Source organism: Garra rufa, chromosome 6, assembly GCF_049309525.1.
Source record: "Garra rufa chromosome 6, GarRuf1.0, whole genome shotgun sequence".
Classification (NCBI taxonomy): Eukaryota; Metazoa; Chordata; class Actinopteri; order Cypriniformes; family Cyprinidae; genus Garra; species Garra rufa.
The window spans coordinates 30,046,667-30,062,069 of record NC_133366.1 but is presented as its reverse complement, the minus strand read 5'-3'; the positions used below and the strand labels follow the sequence as shown (position 1 = coordinate 30,062,069).

General features: G+C 35.9%; 1 protein-coding gene across 1 annotated transcript in view; it reads left to right on the top strand.

The window, feature by feature from the left end:
- Nucleotides 1-15,403, top strand: part of LOC141336903 (uncharacterized) — an 87,311-nt gene that overhangs the window by 29,938 nt on the left and 41,970 nt on the right. The window contains exon 2 of the mRNA XM_073842623.1: nucleotides 12,313-12,368. The gene's annotated coding sequence lies outside the window, so the exon portion shown is untranslated. The remainder of the gene's footprint in view (nucleotides 1-12,312; nucleotides 12,369-15,403) is intronic.

Sequence of the window (15,403 nt, the reverse complement as noted above, 5' to 3'; positions counted from 1 at the left end):
GTTGAGTTTCAGGTTGTAAAATGTTGTGGTGTGACTCCGCAAAAACTATGTATTGGTAACTTGAGGTATTTGTGTACTACTATAAAATTTAATTTAAGATGTGTGCACTCACATGTGTTGACATGGAAAACATTTAGCTTGGCTTATATAGACAAGTATAGACACTAAAACTATAGACAAAAGAATTCACGATAATGATATTATTGCAATATCTATAAAAATTTTTTAACATTGAATAATAGTTAATAAGAATACAGGTGTTCATTATTTGTTCATGTTTATGCACAGTGCATTAGCTAATGTTAACAAACACAACTTGATTTTAATTAGCTGCAAAACGATTAGTCACGATTAATCAATTTAAAATAAGTTTGTTTGCATATGTGTACTGTGTATATTTATTATGTGTTTATATAAATACACGTATATTTGAGAAAAATATTTGTGTGTATTTGTATGTAAACACTTGTATATAATTTATTATATATAAATATTTTGCTGCTCTAATTTTAATAATGCATTAGTAAATGCTGAGATTAAGATTAATAAATGCATTGTTCATTCTTAGTTCATTAACTAATGAACCTTATTGTAAAGTGTTATCAAAAGTGTACAAAAGAACTGGCGGCTGTTCCTGTAGACAGTTTTTTTTATTTTTTTTATTTTTTTGGAATCCACAAAACTCCCACTGTTGGACTAACATTTGTTAGTTCCTAAAATCATATTAAACCCTAAAATCATTAAACTAACAAGAATACAAATGGCACAAAATGTGGACTCTGTCATTAACCCGTGTGTTTAAAACACTGAATGTGTAGGTGTCAAGGTGTATCATATCTGTTATTAAGTGCAGGCGTTTGCTACTGTGCACCTGGTTCCTGTTTGCCCACAGTCTGCTTGGGGAAAACAGACGGCAGAGTCTGTTTATTCATTTTCTCAGATCTAATGAAGACAAATGCCTTTTTGAGACTGCTGGCCCATCTGGATGGCGATCATCTCAGAGGAGGGAGATGATAAGATTAGATGGAGAATAAGAGACATGCTCTTTCCCTGCTCCCCATCTTCCCGAATTCAACCTTTTCCTCTCATTTCTGCCTGTTAGGTTTGCTTTACCTCTCTGATGTCTCTCCCTCAAAGGCCTGACAGAATGAATAAAAATTTCTCCCAGAGATGTGTGGGGCACTTACAATAACAGTACAGTGGTAAAAACATCTGAACCTCTCCCAGCCGTACAGCCATATGTTTACCAGACCCCCCCCCCCAATGGGCTCTTTCTAGTCAGTCGTCTGGCTCGGGCTTGAAATAAGAGATGGTCCAATGGAAATTGTCCATGTTATCTGCTCAGTCTATTACTTAATGCACTTCTGTGGCCTGTTAACTCTGATCTCGAGGTAGATATTGCTTTGATAAACTCAACCAACATTTTCTAGTAAGAGGCAGCTAATGAAATGTGATTGGTTAGATGTTGATGTCCTTTGAGGTCTGAGATTGGCTTTTTGAATATACCGTTTCAGACGTTGCCATGGGTTTTTCCCATTAGAGATTTATTTAACGGTGTGTTTGGCATGAATGGTGTCCCCTTTTTAATTTTTAGAGAAGCTTCGCTTTTGAAATAACTCATCTTGACTCTGCTCAGGGTTAATATATTCTGCAAGCTGACGAGAAACGACTTTATTTTGGTTGAGGTGTATTTTGGTTTCCATGGAAAATGGTAAGCAATTTTAACATTTGTCATTTCAAGACATGTAAAAGTGTTTTAACTGACCATTTGAATGGAACGTGATTGACAGGTGATCTGACCAAAACACAGAATCTGACATTTTGTCTGACAAACGAGCAGGAGAGTAGGTTAACATCAGTAACCTTGAACTTAAAAAAAATAAAAATGTGTATATTGACATCTTTCTGAGGTTAAAACACGATACCTTCTAATTTTCGTTCATATTTTTTTTTTGTGCTATAACTATTAAAGAGGAAGAGATGATCTGTTCACATGCGTCTTGAAATGAGGAGCTACAGCGATCTGTCATGACACATTAAAGAGCCACAAAACACTATTTATTGTTTGAATTTCATAAAAAAAAAAGAAATTTAGAAGCTACAACTGTTTCATACCAAAAGTAACATGCTCTATCTTGTCTGTCTGCATGTTGTCAGTAGGGCTGGATAAGGCCAAAATGTATATTGCGATATTTCTTAATTTCTGTTGATATGACATAAATCTGATATTAATATGAACAATATTAAAAGCCTCTGAAAAACTGCCAAAATCCCCACAACAGATGTCTGTACCTACAAACCTCTGAAAATGAGTTAGCCAAGTCTATGAAACCATAAATTAATGTTCACCTTTTATTTGTATTTATCCTTCATACAAACAAGAAATGTGGAATCACGTCAAATAAACATAAGATTCTCAGACTCACCTGATTAATATTAATGTCTTTAACTTTAAACTATAACATAGGCTGATTACAGATGCATGCGAAAGATTGGGAACCGCTTGCAGAATCTGTGAAAATGTGAATAATTTTAACAAAATAAGAGAGATCATATATAATACTGTGTGTGGTTACCTGGATGATCTATGACTTTTTTGTGTTTGTTTTGTGATGGTTGTTCATGAGTCCCTTGTTTGTTCTGAACAGTTAAACTGAGCACTTTTCTTCAGCAAAATTTGCCAGGTCCTGCAGATTCTTCAGTTTTCCAGCATCTTTTGCATATTTGAGCGCTTTCCAGCAGTGATAGTGTGAAAAGATGGATCTCAAAAATCACACAGAGGACAACTGAGGGACTCAAACACAACTATTAAAAAAAGGTTCAAACATTCACTGATGCTCCAGAACGAAACACGATGCATTAAGAGCCGGGGGGTGAAAACTTTTGAACAGGATGAAGATGTCCACATATTTATTTTGTTGAAATAATTTTTTTTTTCTTTTTGTACTGCCCTTTGGAAGCAACCGAAGATACTTGCATGTTTCCCGGAAGACAAATTAAGTATAATTTACCTTGATCTTCAAATTCAAAAAGTTTTCACCCCCTGGCTCATGAACAAAGAGTTCATGAACGCTGCTTTATCAGAAATTAAAACGCCTTTGCTGAAAATTTTCTGAAGACGGTCGGTTCCCTTCAAAGATGCATTCATATGAAACACCTGCACCGCGTTTTGATTTTTAACGTGCAGTGCTCATGTTTAGGCTGTTCAACTGCCACAAATAAATGTATGGGGAAACGCTGGTATTGTATATTGAAATACTGGAAATGTTTAAAAATCGTATAATTATTAAAAAAAAAGTTTTGCAATATATATTGATATTGACTTAGTCCAGCTCTAGTTTTCAGTTTCCTATTTGTTCTGTGATAGTATTTCTCATGAGAGTGTGTGGCGTGAGAGGTTTGTCGGACATGGCAACAGTAATGAAGGGGTGAGTCTTTGCAAAGTCAATTCCAAATATTTCAACTCCCGCTGATTCTCCAACTATGTAAACGAGTGAAAATCTTGTAATGAAACCCTGGCCTTTGATTTAGTAATTCTCAGTTTGTTTAAGTGATAAAGTGATTCATCTTGTCAACAAAACTCATGAGGAAAGACTGATGTTTCTACTGTTGATGCTGTAGAGTATGTAGAATCATGTAGGTTGAATTATGATGGATTATATTATTAGTTTCACCACTCCCTCTTTTGTCTCTCTGACTTTGATCCACATTTTTTCTCTGTAACTGAAGTAGACGCTTGCTGGCCCAACCCGTCGCTATCTGAACCTGAACGCACTGTAACCTGAGCCTAGCCGTGGATCTCTGCGGTGGGCCTCACGGTGGAGCTGTGCCATGGGCCACATTGCTTGACTTTATATCATTGCACAGACTGTCAGGTTTAGCCTGCTCCTAATAAAAGCATGCTGCTGATTTCAGATCAGGTACCCCACCCAATCCAAACCAAGAGTCTTATGAGAAAAACATGTTTATGCTGCCTTGAACCACAGCACCAACACCTCTGTGAAGAGCAGCCGGACGGGCGGAGGAAACGAGAGCACATTCCTGCTATGATTTATGAATGCTGTTCTCTAGCTCCTCCTGATTCACTTCCAGGTACAGCCGTGCCAACACTCCTCCTGTGCTTCTGATCTGAGAACAAGTGACACCTTGTCAGACAGATGGTATTGTGTGATTTTCGAAATTATTGTAAGGAAATTTGCTTTTCTTTTTTTGTTTCATGTCTCACAGTAGGATATTTGGCCTTTCCTTGTGTAGTTAAAAAGCACTAGTGCTTATAAGTGCAATTTGTCTTTGTCCACCCTCTGCCTTAGTTTTAAACTAAATTTGGTTGTGTAGGTGTTTTGATTTTGTGTTTCAGGGAAAGACTGTTTTTTTTTTCTATGTGTACCTCTACAGTTAAATAGTTTGCTTTTTTATTTCTATAGTAGATCTGTGTGGTCCCCAGATGTTGCTTCTAAATCTTGGCTCACTGTCTCAAATCCCATTGTTGTAATTCAAAATACCTGCATTTAGTAATTCTTCTGTTAGTTATACAATTGCTAACCATTAGCCCCAGACTTCATTTTTGATTCATATGAAATTCCTGCCAAACTATATAGTTTAAAGTTAACTTGTTGGGTTAGTCCAAAAATGAACGCTTGCCAAACTAAAACAAATTGGCTGGTATTTTTAAAATTAGTAATATGTATAATATATTGGTAATATATGATTTAACTGAATTAACACACACTGTCTGTAAAGAAAAAGTGTCACACACAGTTGAAGTCAAAAGTTTACATACATCTTGCAGAATCTGCTAAATGTTAATTATTTTACCAAAATAAGAGGGATCATACAAAATGCGTATTATATTTTATTTAGCACTGACCTGAGTAAGATATTAGCATATAGTCGCATATAAGAGAAAATATTAGTTAAATTTATAAAAATTACCCAGTTCAAAAGTTTACATACACTTGATTCTTAATACTGTTTTCTTCATTCTGTTCAAAAGTTTACACCCCTGGCTCTTAATGTGATTATTATTTTTTTTATACATGTTAAACTGTTCATATTGATTGCAGAAAGCAATGTTAACTTTCCTAGCTCTAATACTAAAATCTAAAGTTATTTTGCCCTCTTAATAAGATTTAATAAAGTCATAACTATTCTCAAACTGAAGCTTGCCAAGCTACTCGTAACTAGCTTCTCTAACCCTTTACATGGCTTATCAGATCTTACTTGATCAAATTCTCAACTATCTGAGCCAAGACTTGACACCCTGCTTAATACTTTCTGCATCCATGAATGTCCTGAGTATCCACTTGATACAGGAGCCAAGCGATTCCCTAAACCCCTCTCCTCCCCTTTACAGGGGACTGTGAGAACATGTCCGATGAAGAAACACGAGGCTAAAGATTTCACACCCTTACAGGAACTGTTTTGACAACACTTCTCCCATCCCACTGCTGCATTGGCACTACCTGTTAAGGGTTTGTTTAAGTGAAAGGGGAATGCTAACCTAGTTGGATATACAGAGTGTGAAACTGATATTGAGGCAGTAGAATTCAGACATAAAGGTTTCCTGTGAATTTGACCTTTTATGAACCCGTTTTCTTAAGAACTCTTGAATATTTCTATAACTTTCACAACCACCATTTACACTTGAACTTGTTGAGTCTTGAAGTTGATTCCTTACACATGCTTTGAGACCCAGATCCTGCCATCACATCTGGATTGCATTTGGTTTTTGGTAGAGAGAGGTGTGAACTCTTCTCTGGAGGGAAGCATGGTATCAAATGTACTTGACCCAGACACTTAAGTGTAACTTTCTCATTAAGAAACCCAGCTGAGGTGGCAAGGTTGTGATTGTTTGTGTAGCACTTAATGCTGCTCTAGACTACTTGGGCTGGGCATATTCCTAGTAGACCTGTACATTTCAGGGAAATTCATTCTCAAGATCTTTTGGGAGACCTACTCCTTGGAGTAGGAAAAGATACTTGCCAAAGAGTGCAGGTCATGCTCTGCCCTTCATGCTTTTACTGGTAGCATTAGGTTTAAATGTTTACAAATGGGAATGAACTGATGATCTACCTGATCTCATGATAAAAACGTACCTGTTGGAACTTTTTCGCAAGACGTGAAATACATACTAAGTACATATCACTGCAAAAAAATTAGAAACTAGAGGCGGTAAAACAGCAAGGACTTGTAACCACTTTCATACACCGTTATGAGTACAGATTCATATCGTTTGTTTAGATTTCTGGAAGTAACAAGCTTGCTTCGTAGCTCAGCTTGCATGGAATTTGACTTCGTAATTGGAATCCCAAGGTATGAATCCTATAAAAAAAGACTCCTGATGAAAGGGCTGAAAGATGAGAGCTCAAAACAAGCTAAAACGTCATGCTTGCGGTTGTGTTTTTACGTCACATTTGCTTTTGTTCATACCACCGGGTAGGTTTGGGTGAAGTGCAGGTGATACGTTAATTTAAAACATCATGGAGCATTAGACTTAAGCACCACTCAATGAACATTTCAAGTCAGACCTGCAGTGACACATACTAAACCAACGTCACATAAAACATACCATATGTACGTTCAGCTGTTCTAGTAAAAGAAAAAAGAACACCCTTTTGGCAACTCTCAGTGGACATTTCACAAGTTTTCGTCATGAGATCAGGTTGCTGATGATACATTTTTGGTCGATCACCAATAATTGATTATTTATTCGTTTTTTTACTATTTTACCTAAACTAATAAGAAAGGTAGTCTACAATGCTACATTATTAACTTTTGAAATGGGCCAAAAAGGACATTTTAACAGTTATTAAATTATATAAATTGAAATGTGACCCTGGACCACAAAACCAGTCTTAAGTTGCATGGGTATATTTGTAGCAATAGCCAAAAATACACTTGTATGGGTCAAAATTATACATTTGGAAAAAAAAAAAAAAAAAAAAATACATGACTAAAATTACTAGTATATTAAGTATAGATCATGTTCTATGAAGATATTTTGTTAATTTCCTACCGTAAAAATAATTTTTGTTTATTAATATGCATTGCTAAGGTGATTTTCTCAATATTTAGATTTTTTTTTTTGGCACCCTCAGATTCCAGATATTCAAATAGTTGTATCTAGGCCAAATATTGTGCTACCCCAACAAACCATACACCAATGGAAAGCCTATTTATTCAGCTGTCAGATCTCAATTTCCAAAAATGTAACCTTATGACTGGTTTTGTGGTCCAAGGTCACAAATGTGTTTTAGATAATGAGACACTGCTTACACTACAAAATATTGTAGCATAGTGCAGATGTCCTGGAATAGGAATGATTTTTGAAGTTTTGCTATTGGAGGTGCAGATTTTGTATTTACTTTTTAGCCTTTTTTCATCATACATGATTGAAAGCAACAGTTTGTATTGTAATTGTCCTAATATTTTACTTATACATTATACGTTCCTTCCTTTTTATCATTTGTCTGACTTCCAAGTGATGATGGGACTTTTGCTGAGCTCTTTTCCTTATACTTGACACTCTTTAAGTGTGTTATTTAGGTTACAAAAGGATTTCTGTATCGCAAACGTATTTTTAGCACACATGCTGATACGCCAGCAGGTGCATGTGATAGTAATGCTGCCAGACTTGATGTTGATGTTCAAAAATGCTTTCAGTCTCCGTGGGAAAGAACGTTTTTTTTTTTTTTTTTTTTTTTAATTTGTTTAGGATTTAAGTTTTTTTTTGTGTGTGTGTTGTAAACAACTCAAGCTGCTATACACCCACAATGCAGTTTTTGTGTAGAATGTAATTTTAATAATTTATGAGCTCATGTATTAAAAATTGCTGGGGAAGACCAATTATAGTGCAGTTAGTATGTCTATTGTTTTGCTCCTCATATTTATCTTATCCAGGAGACTGAAAATACAGAACACAATCTTTGCATTTTTATTCATTCGACTGGAGATTTTGTTGAGATTAGTCTAAGAGCTGTCTTCTATATTCAAAGTGAGATGTTTGACATCTTAAATTAGCCTTTTGTAACCCCATTTGATTCTCCAGGCGACTTTGATCTGGCGTTGTCAGGAGACCACATTGACCTTTTTATATTTTAGAGTTCTTGCTGAAGTTCCTCAACAGAAAATCTCTCAGTGGTCTTCGTGTGGATGGCATAGGTCCTCGGTTTACAACAACACTATCATGCTAAACTGCTATCTGTTAGAGTTTTACATCTGCTTTCAAAGAACATGACCCTTCTTTGGCCTTTGTCTCAGAGTGTGCATGGGAACATTGCATCACTGGCCCAAGATTAGACTGGTGCCGAGTCACCACTGGGGTTTCTGTTTGCTCTTTGATTTTTATTTTTTTTGGCGAAAGTCTTTCTGCATTTATGAAAGTGACAGTGTTTCAGCCAAATGGAAATTTGTTGTCACAGCAGGTGTCAGTTGTCAGGATTTAAAGGCTAGCAGGCATTTTTATTAATTTACATATTTGTTTTGCACTTATGGCCTTACTCAAAGCTTCTGCTGTGCGTATAGCTTCGGGATGAGTGTGCGTCCTTACATGCCTCATGTTTTACAGCAGTACATGTGAGGGTTTTAGAAAACCCTTATATAGATTTCAGTGTATATTATTTAGTATCGTGTCCATAGAGGTCAATTGTAGAGTTTATTTAGCCATAATCTCCATTTGGAATCACCAATGCTTTTCCTTTTTGTAATGTTGGTCAACCTTTTCTAATACTGCTTGTAAGCATGTTTTCTCTTGTGTGCTTTAGCTTGTGTTCTTGATCATTGGAATCAGTGCTAGATCTCTAGGCTTACTTTGAATAGAGTTTGATTGTATTTATTTAATCTCCCTGCAGAGGCCTAGAACTATTGTCATACATAGAAAAACTTTCCATGTCTTAAGAGAGTGGCTTCTCTGAAACTCTAAATCTTTTTACTGAATGGAATTTGAAGTTTAAACAGGGGATTAAATTGGGTTTTAAACTGTAAACTTAGCATTTTTCTTTAATTATTTTTGATTTATTTGTAATTACTATTTTGAATGTTTATGGCTCCAGTTCTCACACACTTTCGTTTCTTACGGTTTAGTGTTTTATGAACACTAGCAATTCAACCAAATTAGAACCATGAAAAAATAAAGATTTGCTTGTGAAACATGAATTACACTGAAAAATATCAAAATTGTCAGGCTTGGGAACTCATGTGGTGCGTATAAAGTTGACTCTAAGTACAGAGAAAAAGCCATGGCAGCTGTACTGCACTTATACTAAAAGCAGACTGTTATCCAAGGGTTTTTCTTTTGTCTGTGTCTTATCTAATATTCATCACTCTTGCCTAATGCTGTTTCAACCTCCCTGTTGTCGATTTTGTAAAAGGTTCTTGAGAAAAATCCTGGGAAATTGCTGTAGTTTCAATTTGAGGCTTTTTTTTTTTCTTTGTTTTTTTTCTCTAGGTGTGTGTAGATGGTCACATGTTATCTAGTCTCGCAGTGATGGAGGTGTGTTTTTAGTTTTTTTGGTCTTCTGCTGTCTTTGTCGTGTATTAAGCCAGCAGGAAGTTGCCTGTCCTCATATTACCTCTGGGATCAGAGTGAAAGAAGTTGGAATTTGGGTATGAAAACATTTCTTGTGGTGTAAGTTACAATGAATGGTGTGTGTATGAGCTAGTTTCCTCTCGGTGGCCCCTTTTCTCTATGGTCACGCCTACTGTGTTGTTGAACAGCATCATGGAGTGCATTTCAGGTCATACTTATTTTCTCTGTATTATCTGGATCTATGTTTTGATGCTGCTTTTTCAAAGATGTCCGGTGAAGTACTGCAGGGATGGGGTTTTTAATTTCTGTAGGCTAAAACCCAGAAACAAGCTGGTGTTTTAACACTTCCGTTACCATCGTTTAGAAGTCAATGCTTTTTTGAATAAATGCGTAAACTGAGATCCGTGATTAACACAATCTCAAGACATTTGCACAGTTCATTCAATAACAATGCATTTTCATGTTTTTTTTTTCTTCTTTCTTTTAAACATGTCTTGAAAAGGCAGTTACTCCAAGGCTGTAAAAACTGTTTTCACAGACTTTTTTTGTTTATATTCTAACCTGGTCTCATGATAACTTCCCTGTGGGAACTGAGTGGTGCTAAAAGAGCGTTTTTTTTTTTTTTTTTTTTTTTGGGAACAGATGAACGTACATATATGGTACATTTTATGTGACATTGGTTTTTTTCTCACTGCAATTTTTGAAATATCCGTTGTGTGGTGCTATAACTCTAATGCTCCGTGACTAACGTACTATCTGCACTACACCTAAACCTACCCGTTAGTATGAGCAAAAGCGAATGCGACGTACAAAAATGCAATCGCACGCGTGCCGTTTTAGCTTGTTTATCGATCTGTTATCTTTCAGCCCTTTCATTGCAAGTCATGTTTTTCACAGGATTTTTTCAAGGGTTCCACATCCTAAGTACAATTCTGTGCTGGCTGAGCTACAGAGCAAGCTTGTTACATTAGGAAAGCAAAACACATGGAGCTGTAATCATAACGGAGTACAAAAATAATTACAAGTGCTCGCTGTTCTACTGCCTCTAGTGGACATTTCTGTTGGAAACTGCAGTTATATGTACCTTTTGGTATGTATTTTGCGAAATTGTATTTAGGCTTTAAAATTCATAAGCTGTTTTCATTCCTGAAGATTATTGTGATTAGCAAAATGTGTAAGAATCAGAATTTTTCTTCAATAATTCAAAAGCCAATGTAAAAATTTATGTTCCTACTAGGGTGATGCTAACTTTGAGATTACCCTACAAAAGCGCTCTATATTAACTAGTGGTGGGCCGTTATCGGCGTTAATGTGCTGCGTTAACGTGAGACTCTTATCGGGCAAAAAAAAAATATCGCCGTTAATCTATTCTCAAAGTTGGGTTGGGAGCTGCGTCTATACTACGCAAGCTATGATGACTTTCACCTTGATATTTTAGCGCGGATGTATACCTAGGCTAGCCGAATTGCACTGTAGGGGGCGAGAACGAGTCTTCGAACCTGTGTGTATGCCTGTGAAATTACCACATCAAACGAGACATGCTAACATGGATGCAGCTATGAAGCCGCCGGGTTTGCTTCAGGGCAGGGGCGTTGCTAGACCCTTTTTACTGGGGCACGTACGTGAGTTATAATTTACTTTGATAATCCCGAAATAAAGACATTTAACTATATGCAACAACTGAATTGACGCTTCTAAAAGCAACGCAGTTTAACCGAAGACTATGCACGCAAATATCCATGCCCGTACGTGTCTGTGTATTTAACTGCAACGCGCACGTCGTGCAGCCTTTTACGCAGAAGTACATGCAATGTAGGAATATTTGGTTACACAAGTTTGTATAGTTAATTGTGTTGTAAATGCAATTGTCAAGCAGTTTATGATGCATTTTGGAAACAGGAAATATGAGCCCCTGGTCTAATGCGCCACCTGGCTTGAGAAACGCGTTCTCAAAGACTTACTTTTAGTCATTATTTGGGTAGCACACATATTCTGAATGCCTTTGGCAGAATTCAAATTAGCCATTTTAATCTAGATTAATTCCAATATTACAGTGAGATTAATCTAGATTAAAAAAATTAATCTATGCCCACCACTAATATTAACGTTGTCAAAATGCAGCACGCTAAACTAATTCAGTTCAGCGGTTTTTTCATTTAATATTATGCTAATGAGCAGCCACAGCAGTGCTCACATGATCAGTCTCATGTGAGAGTGTTAACAGTGTTAGGAATGAAGAAATTACAGAGCGCAATTTTTCACTATAATTTGTCTCTGATTACATGGAGGTGGTTTATTGAAAATGCTATTCAACTTCAACTTTTTTTTCAACCCACATGAAATCAATGAGACCCTGCTGTAATTTATGCAAAAAAGTCATACTTTGACACTTTTTTCCGTATTGTGATTAGTGAAACAGATAATCGAGAAAAAATGCAGGACAGACACTTGATTCTGTCCATCAGTTGTTGATTTGGATGAAGGCAGGTGTAAATGCAAGCCTACAGTCAATTGTAAGAATGGTTGAGGTTTAAGTAGACTAAATGATTGGAGATGTCTGGCATACATCACTAGATTATAAATATTATGCAGGGACGAATCCTTCAAGATTAATAACATGCGTTTAGAAAATAGATGATTTTCTATTTCATGTGGACTGCAATAGTGGCAATCAAGATGTGTACCAGAAATGAGGTTTCTTATTTTTCCGCAGCATTTTAAATAAAATAAGAGGTTTGTAAAAATGAGATGGTTTTTAATACTTTTTTCCCCCTCTTTATTCACAGAAGTCAGAGGTGGAGAATCACATTTGAAGGACTCTCAGCTGCTAGACGTGTGAATCGTAAGTAACTACTTGATGTAGAAGTTTTGTCTTCTGTTGCTGATGAAAAACCTGTATTAAGAACTTTGCTACCATTCAAAAGGCTTTATTTGTTAGATCAAAAATACAGTGCTTTGATGTTTTAAAATGTAATTTATTCCTCTGATGGCAAAACTGAATTTTCAGCAGCCCATTGCTCGGGTCTTCAGTGTCACATTTCTTCTTATTAACAGGGTTGAAGCAGTTATGCCACCTAGTATTTTATGAAAACTGCGATGCATAATTTCTTTTTGGGATTTTTCTGACCCTGGACCACAAAACCAGTCATAAGGGTCAATCTTTTTAAATTTATACATCGCTAAAGTTTGTTAGGATAGGACAATATTTGGCCAAGATACAGCTACTTGAAAATCTGGATTCTCAGGGTGCAAAAAAATCTGAATATTGAGGAAAAATCACTTTTAAAGTTGTCCAAATGAAGTGCAATGCATAATAAGTTTTAATATAGTTTTATTAGGAAATATACAAAATATCTTCATGGAACATGATTTTTACTTGATAACCTAATGACTTTTGGCATAAAAGAAAAATCTATAATTTTGACCCTGTATTGTTGGCTATTGCTACAAATATACCTGTGCTATTCTGGTTTTGTGGTCCAGGGTCACATTTATAATAATTATTATTATATTAACATTATACTTGTCTTTACTGTCACCTTCAATGAATTGAATGCATCCTTGCTGAATAAAAGTATTAACTCCTGTCCAAAAGAGAGAGAAAATTTACCTCAATTTTGAACAGTAATACATATTTTTAGTTTTAGTTTTCTTTAAAAGATTGTTCTACTTTTCTGTGTTTATGGCATACCAGACATGATCCTGCTTTGAACAGTTATTAGACGGTAATTAGACTCCATCAGCCAATGCTGATGGAGATTTGTTCAGATTTATTTACTGATTGACATATGATTTGAGTTTTGATTTGAATTTTGGCTTTATTTGTTGTTGTTTTTTTTCTTTCTTTGTTGGTTCTAAATCTACAATTTATTTTGCACTAAGATACTGTATTTTGAAGCTTCAGATATAGCACCTTCGCGGTTGCACAAATGCTTTTGATGAGACTAGGAGTCCATTCAGAACACTTACCACCATTTGTTGTCTTCTCCCGGATGTGATGGCTGTACCATTCACAGGATGAAAGACGGGAGGAAGAAAATAAAGGTGGAGAGACCCACCCAGCCACCCATTGTCCTTGGTGTTGAAGCAAGGAAGTGAACTTTCACACTTCCCCTCAATGTCAGTCACAAGACTCACTGTGTGCAGCCCTGATACACCAAAGAGGGATTTTTGTGAGACGGGCAGCTTCATGTTCAAGGGTCCATGTTTGTTTTTGTGTCTGTGCATTTGCTTGGGGGAGTTGTGTGCTTGGCCGGTCGTGCAGCTGGTTAATAATGTATGTCTCTTCACGCTTTTGTGAATTAAAGGTAAACTGATATGGTGCGGAGGGGGGCAGCTCTTTCATTGATGAATTTTTAAAGAGTTGCACTGCTAGAGGCCAGTGGGCTGTTTATAATACCTTGCTTTAAAAAGATGCGTTGAGCTGAGAGAGAGTCCGCGATAAATCGCAAGAGAAACGACAGGGGTAGAAAGAGGCTGACGGCCCCCTAATATGAAATGTTATATATCAGTGATGAATTATACATAAGCTCTGAATGCAGTATGAGCTGCACAGTATGATTTGATAAGTGTGTTTTTTTTGTATATAAATCTGCAGGCAGCACAAATGGACTAAAGAGTGTGAATCTCAGGGATTCCAGCACATAGTATGGATTAATCCACTGCATAAAGGCCACATGAAATCCTGATTGACCCCATTTGCTTCCTCAATAAATTTTGCTGGTTTCAGTGTTTATCAGTGCACATTATTCTAAATGTATAACAACAACATAATTTCCCCACTCCTTCTAACCACTTTTTTTCTGAGGAAAAAAAGGAAACATCATAAACTAAACTTCCTACAGCGAATCAAATCTGCATAATAACCCCCGCCACACTAACATTATTTCACTCTGGATATTGTTTCATTCAGAAATGCATCACTTTATGAAACGGAAGTGCACTTGTTAATACGTTTTCATGTGATCTCCACCATATACTACTTGCATAGTGTATGAGAAAAACTAAGTGAATCCTACTATTTAATATGCTGCACATTAATATTTGTATTCTCATTTATATTATATCCTTAACTGTGCTAATTATCCATTTACTATTAATGTGGGCGTTTGTATACATTTGCTTATGCGTAAAACGATGTTATATATTATTGATAAAGGTCAATTAATATTTTAGAAAATTCTTAAATACCTGGCATGTTAAAGACTTACTTCCAAAATAAAAATTCACTATATACTCGCCCCCTTGTCATCCAAGATGTTCATGTCTTTCTTCCTTTATTCATAAAGAAATTGTTTTTTGAGAAAAACATTTAAGGATTTCTCTCCATATAATAGACTTCTGTGGTGCCCCCGAGTTGGAACTTCATAAATGCAGTTTGAATGCAGCTTTAAACGATCCCAAATGTGATCCCAGCTGAGGAAGAAGGGTGTTATCTAGCAAAATGTTTTTTTTTATTTTTTTTTATTAAAATTTATATACTTTTTAACCTCAAACGCTTGTCTTGTTTTGCTCTGCCTGAACTTTATTTTTCCCCGGTTCAAGACAGTTAGGGTATGTCGAAAAACTGTCATTTCATTCTCTGTATTTCTGCAGTGATGTAGGATGATTTTGAAATGATTTTTGAAGTTGAGGGAAAAAATAAGTTTTTTGACATACTCGCTCTGCCTGAACTCTGTTTTTTTCCGGTTCAAGGCAGTTAAAGACAAGACGAGCATTTAAGGTAAAAAATTATTAATTGTATATTAATATATATTGTGTATATATGTATATTAATATATTAATTGTAATAATAAAAAAGTTTGTTTCACTAGATAAGACCCTTCTTCCTCGGCTGGGATCATTTATAACTGCATTTGGGATAGTTTGAAGCTGCAT